The sequence below is a fragment of the Hyaena hyaena genome, unplaced genomic scaffold, assembly GCF_003009895.1.
Source record: "Hyaena hyaena isolate Hyena2069 unplaced genomic scaffold, ASM300989v1 scaffold_1683, whole genome shotgun sequence".
NCBI classification, from domain to species: Eukaryota; Metazoa; Chordata; class Mammalia; order Carnivora; family Hyaenidae; genus Hyaena; species Hyaena hyaena.
In genome coordinates, this window is record NW_024082318.1 from 72,984 (window position 1) to 79,480 (window position 6,497).

General features: G+C 43.6%; 1 protein-coding gene across 1 annotated transcript in view; it reads right to left on the reverse strand.

The window, feature by feature from the left end:
- Positions 1 to 6,294, reverse strand: part of LOC120226417 (zinc finger protein 211-like) — a 35,456-nt gene extending 29,162 nt beyond the window's left edge. The window contains exon 1 of the mRNA XM_039224605.1: positions 6,075 to 6,294. The gene's annotated coding sequence lies outside the window, so the exon portion shown is untranslated. The remainder of the gene's footprint in view (positions 1 to 6,074) is intronic.
- Positions 6,295 to 6,497: the final 203 nt, after the last annotated feature.

Consider the following 6,497-nt stretch of genomic DNA (forward strand, 5'->3'; position numbering starts at 1 on the left):
TGGAAAGAGCCTAAGCGTCCATCAACGGACGAATGGATCAAGATGTGGTTTATCTATACAATGGAATACTATATGGCAATGAGAAAGAATGAAATCTGGCCATGTGTAGCAACATGGATGGAACTTGAGGGTGTTATGCTGAGCAAAATAAGTCAGGCAGAGAAGGACAGATACCATATGTTTGGACATATAGGAGGATTAGGAGGAACTTAACGGAGGACCATGGGGGAGAAGAAGGGGAAATGGTGGGGGAGAGGGAGGGAGGCAAACTATGAGAGGCTCTTGAATGCTGAGAACAAACTGAGGACTGATGGGGGTGGTGGGAGGGGAAGGGGGTGATGGGCATGGAGGAGGGCACTTGTGGGGATGAGCATTGGGTGTTACATGGAAACTAACTTGTCAATAAACTATTTAATTAATTTTTTTAAAAAAAGTAGCAGAGGACCCAAATGGGCATTTTTCCAAAGACACATAGTCAACAGACATGAAAAGATGCTCAGTGTAACTAATCATCAGGGAAATGCAAATCAAATCCACAATGAGACATCACCTCACACCAGTCAAAATGGGTAGTATTAAAAAGACAAGAAATAACAAGTGTTCATAATAAAGTAGAGGAAAAAGAACTTTTGTGCATTCCTGGGTGGACTGTAAAGTGGCACAGCCACTGTGCAAAACAGTATGGAGGGTCCTTAGAAAACTAAAAAATAGAAATATCGTATGATCTAGTAAATCCACTTCTGAGTATTTACCTAAAGAAAATGAAAACACTAATTCAAAAAGATATACACATCCCTGTTTGCTGCAGCATTATTTACAATAAATTTAAGGTTTCACAATCTAAGTGTCCACTGGTAGATAAATGAATAGACATGATACACACACACACACCCACACACACACACGGGAATATTACTCAGCCATTAAAAAAAATGAAATCATAGGGCATCTGGCTAGCATAGCTGGTTCAAAGCGCAACTCTTCATCTCCAGGTCATGAGTTCAAGATCTATGTTGGGCATGGATAGTACCTTAAAAAAAAAAAAAAAGGAATCTGGACATTTACGACAAGGAAGGACCTAGAGGGTATTATGCTAAGTGAAATAAGTCAGAAAAAGACAAATAATATATTATTTCAGTTATGTATGGAATGTAAAAAACAAAACAATCAACAGCATTAACAAAAGAGGCAAACTTATAAATACAGAGAACAAACTAGTGCTTGCCAAAAGGAAAGAGTGTGGGGTGACGGACAAAATAGGTGAGAGAGATCAAGAGGCACAAACTTCCAGCTCTAAAACAAGTTATAAAGATGAAAAGTACATTATAAAGAATAGTCAATAATATTGTAATAACTTTGGTGGCAGACCGTACACTTAAGATGAGCACTTTGTAATGTATGTAATAGTCAAATCATTATGTTGTACACCTGAAACTAAAATTAATGTCAATTATACTTCAGTTAAAAAAAGAGGGAGATGGGAACACCAGAGAACTTGCACTCCCTGTCTTTCCATCATGTGAGGACACAAGAAAGCCATCTGCAAACCCAGAACAATCCTATCAGGAACCAAAGCAGCAAGCACCTTAATCTGAACTTCCCTCCCAGCTTCCAGAACTGTGAACAATGAATTTGTTCTTTAAACCACCTAGTCTATGGTATTTTGTTACAGCTGACCAAGAAAATTCCTGCTTATCATGAGTGGTATTCCATTATATAGAGATTTGTTTATTCAACTGTTTTTGATGGACTTTCGGTTTTTTCCCCTTTTACCATTAAAAGTAAAGTTGCTTTAAATATTTGTCCACAGGTCTTTGCATAAACATATGCTTTTATTTCCTTTGGATAAATACCTAGGGATGGGATGACTGGGTTGTCTGAAAGCTGTATATTTAATCTTATATATTTTTTTTAAAAATGTTTATTTAGCGGTGGCTCAGTTGGTTAAGTGTCCAATTCTTGATTTTGGCTCAGGTCATGATCTCATGGTTCATGAGTTCAAGCCCCACTTCGGGCTCTGCACTGACTACAAAGAGCCTGCTTGGCATTCTTTCTCTCCCTCCCTCCCTCTGTCCACACCCCACTCATGTTATCTATCTCAAAATACATAGACTTTTTAAAAAATATTTATTTATTGGGAAACCTGAGTGGCTCAGTTGGTTAAGCATCCAATCTGATTTCGGCTCAGGTCATGATCTCACAGTTCATGAGATCAAGCTCCACATCAGGTTCTGCACTAATGGTGTGAAGCCTGCTTGGGATTCTTTCCCTCTGCCCCTCCCCTGCTTGCTCATGCATGCACTCTCTCAAAAATAAATAAATAAACTTATTAATAAATATTTATTTTGAAAGTGTCTGCACCAGTGGAGGAGGGACTGGGGGGAGAGAAAGACAGGGAGGAGAGAGAGATAGACAGAGATAGAGAGAATCCTAAGCAGGCTCCATGTTCAGCACAGAGCTCAATCCATCTCACAACCCAAGATTAAGAGTCACTTAATTGGCTGAGCCACCCCAGGCACCTCTGTATGTTTAATTTTAAAGACACTACCAAATTGCTTTCCAAAGTGCTTATATAATTTCCATTCCTACCATCAGTAGATCAGAGTTCCATTTGGTCCACATACTTGACAAAAGTTGGTGTGGCCAGAGTTTTTAATGTTATCAATTCTAAAAGTGTACAGTGGCTAAGCCATTATGGGTTTAATTTTTCATTTTCCTAATGACTCTTCCTAGCATCTTTTTATGTAATTTTGGCCAAACTTTTTTTGGAAATATCTGTTCAAATCTATTGCTTGTTTTTAAAAACTGTTTCTATTTAGTTATAAATGTTCTTTACATATTTTAGATACTTGTTCTTTCTTAAATAAGTTTTGCAAATAAAGTCCCTCTCTTCTTCTTCTGGGCCTGCCATAATGCATATTTGGGTCAGCCTGTTGGTATCCTACAAGCCCCTTAAGCTCTCTTTATTTTTCTTCTTCTTTTTTTTTTGCTCCTCTGACTTGACAATTTCAAATGACCTGTCTTCAAATTTTTAGATTCTTTACCTGATCAAGTCTGCTACTGAACCTCTCTAGTAAATTTTTCAGCTTAATTGTTGTTTAGCTTTAAAATTTCTGGTTGGTTTTGTTTTACAGTTCCTATCTCTTTATTGATATTCTCACACTGTCCGTGAATTGTTTTCTGATATTGTTGTCTGTGTTCTCTTAACACATTGAGCATCTTTAGCATAGGTGTTTTATATTTTTGTCAAGTAATTCAGAGGCCTACATTTCTATATGGCAAATTTCCAGACATTTATTTTCTTCCTTTGGTTGGACCATATTTCCTTATTTCTTAGTATGTTCTGTGATCTTCTGTTGAGATTATGGCACTTGAAAAAAACAACCCCAACTTTTCCAGACCTGGTCCTGTGCAGAGGAAGACCTTTACTAATCTCCTCAGCTTAGAGGTTCTGGGATCACTCAAATCTTTTCTGGGAATGCATATTCCCTGTGTTTGCACATGTGTGTGTATTAATTACAGCATATGTGATTGCCTTTAAATACCTTAAATTTCCTAGAGAGGCTCTCCCTTGTTGCTGCTTAGAAGTCAGCCACTTCCTGCACCACAGGAAGGCATAGGCATCTCCCTGGCCTCTGCATATTATTTGCTGCATGGTATGCAGAGAGTTTTTTTGTAAATGTAATCAAAACTCAATTGATCCTCTGATGATCCTAACTGCCAGAAGCAGCTCTGAAGCCTGGTATGTAGTCCTTCCCGCTTAACTTGATTTCTTGCTACAACCTCCATAACCCAGACTGACCTGCAGATTACAGATAACCATGGCCTTAATCCATTTCTGTGCTGCACTTGCTGTGCCCTCTACAGTCAGAACTTTCCGATTTTGACTTAACCCCTCATTCAAAGCCCAGCCCCACTGGTCACCTACCTGAGTCTCAGTGTTTCTTCAAGATTTGCCCCTAACTTTCTCCTCCAGACTGAATGAAATATCCCAGACCCCACCAAAGTTGACACAATATCTATGAAGTCCCCTGAAGTGGAATAAACACTAGCTCCAAGGACAGTATTAATGTGCCGACTCCTATGCTTCTGTGTCCATCTCATGTCCACCCTTCTCCTGGTACCCTTCATCAACTATGAGTCTACGCTGTCCTCAACATTCTCCCTTCATCTCACGTATTTCTCCTAACTTGAGTATGTGAAACTCAATGCCATCAACTAGATACCCAAGCAAGAGGCCCAGTCCTCAGCTACTTCCCTTTCCTAGTCTGAAAATGGTTTTACCATCACAACCTAGAGATTGCTTTTTGCAATCACAGCTCACTTACCTGGACATATACAGTACCCACAAACATTATGGATGTCTCCATCCTGAAGCTCTCCCTACATCTCCAAACATAGGTGTCCAGCTGCCTACTGGCAGCTTTTACTCAGTAGTCTCTGAAACACCTCAGATCTTAAAATAGACAAAACAAAGTTCCCAATATCCCCGGTGAAAATTAGTCTGTGACCAATTTTCCCATATCAATTGATGGAACTTTCATCCTTCCCATTGCTTAGATCAAAACCCTAGGGTCATCTCTGAAAGCGCTTCACTTTCTCACTATTATAGAATGTTTATGTCCCACCCGCACCCCCCATTCATATTTTGACACTGTACCTTCCACAACCTGATGGCATTAGGCACTGAAGCCTTTGGGCCAAAATTAGAAAAAGCAGGCCCTCACCAGACACAGAAACTGACCAACCTGATCTTGGACTTCTAGTCTCCAGAACTATGAGAATTAAATTCCTGCTGTTTATAAATCACCCAGTTTATGGTATTTTATTACAGCAGTAGAAGCAGACCAAGCATGCAACTTCCCTTCCACATTAGGAAATCTAGTTGGCCCTTAATAAAAATAGATCCAGAATCCAGCTACCTCTCCTAAGCCCTGAACTGGAATATTACACTGGGCTCCACCTTAGTTTTCCTTCCTCTCTCCTCCTTCTCACAATCTCTTCTCCACAGTGAAGCCAGATGAAGCCTGTTAAAGCCTGGAAAGATCATCTCCTTCCTCTAATCCCAAAGCTCCTGTCACCTCCAGAACAGATAAGCAACTTCTCAGGCAGCCATTTCAGTCCTGAATCCTGTCTTATTGTCTGTTCCCACCTGAAGGAAAAGGAATCTATGGTTTCCATAATGCTCCCAATTTACCTATACCTCTAAGTATTTTTACATGCCAGTATGGAAATAACCTTTCCTCAGCTGTTTCCATCAAGCACACAAAACGGAAATACCTCTATATAATCCCTGGTATGGACCCAGGGCGGGGGGGGGTCTTGGGGTTTCTCTTAGAGTCCCCAGACACTACAGTGCAAAGAACACAGGAGTGGGAGGAGGCAACGTGGGACTGGGACACCCTACACGTACCGGTACGGGTGCCATGAGTGCGTCTGTAGCCATGTTTTAACAGGTAGGTTAAAGATGAATATAATCACGTCAGATTTCAACGGCCTCAGGCTGGCCCGTGACCCAGGTGAATCTATGACTGGGTGCCTAACCTTTGTGCCTCAGTGTTCGATCTTAATAGCTCTGTGTCCTTGAAGTCAACCTTCTAGTGCCTCAATGTCTCCATCACCCTCCTTCAGTCTGCTTCTCCAATCAACAACCTTTGGGAAGCTCTGAAAGCCCTGATGTAATTCATGTCGCTCCTTTCTTTAAAATTCCCCACAGCATTCCAGAATCCCGAGAATGCAGGTAGAACCCTCGGCCTGCTATTCCAGGTGCGACTACGCCTCAAACACTGTTCCTCGCAGGCACACCGGATCCCAGCGTTCCCGAACGCTCCCAGCTGAGTCGCACTCCCAGCCTCTGCACGGGTCTGCTCCTCATCGCAACCACAACAGTAAAATTGAACAGGGAAGCGGAGATGTCATGTTCGCTCAGGGCCACTGTCAGAAACGGGGCCCCACCTACCAGTGCCTCATTGTCCCAGGCAGTAAGGCCTGCGACCTGAGGACGTGAGCAGGCGCCCCTCCGCCGGCGCTGTAGGACCTGGGAGGCGGTGAGGGGCCGAGAACGCAGCGCTTACCTGAGCCAGGTCCCTCAGCGTGGCTGCCGCCATCCGGGCCTGTGGGCGGAGCGCGGGGCCGGGACCGGGCAGGCCGTGGTGCGGGGCGCCCTGGGCGGCCTCGCCGAGCCTCAGACCCGCCTCTGTGCGGCGGGGACGACGGCTCCTCCGACTCCTTCCCCGGCGCGTCACCTCCGCGCAGACCCGCCGCTCCGGAACTTCTGCCCGGATGAATACACGGGAGAAGCCAAAATGACCGCCGGGAGGAGGACGCCGGAAGTCCCGGCCCGCGCTAGGCGTCATACACGGAAGGCCTCTGTGCTAAGCCTTCATTGGTTCGGCGAGGCGGCCGTTAGACGCGAAGCCTGCCGGGTAATGTAGTTCCCACGGACTCCGGTGCCTCGGGCCAGGGCGCGCCCCAGACAACCCGCAGAGTTAAGAGCC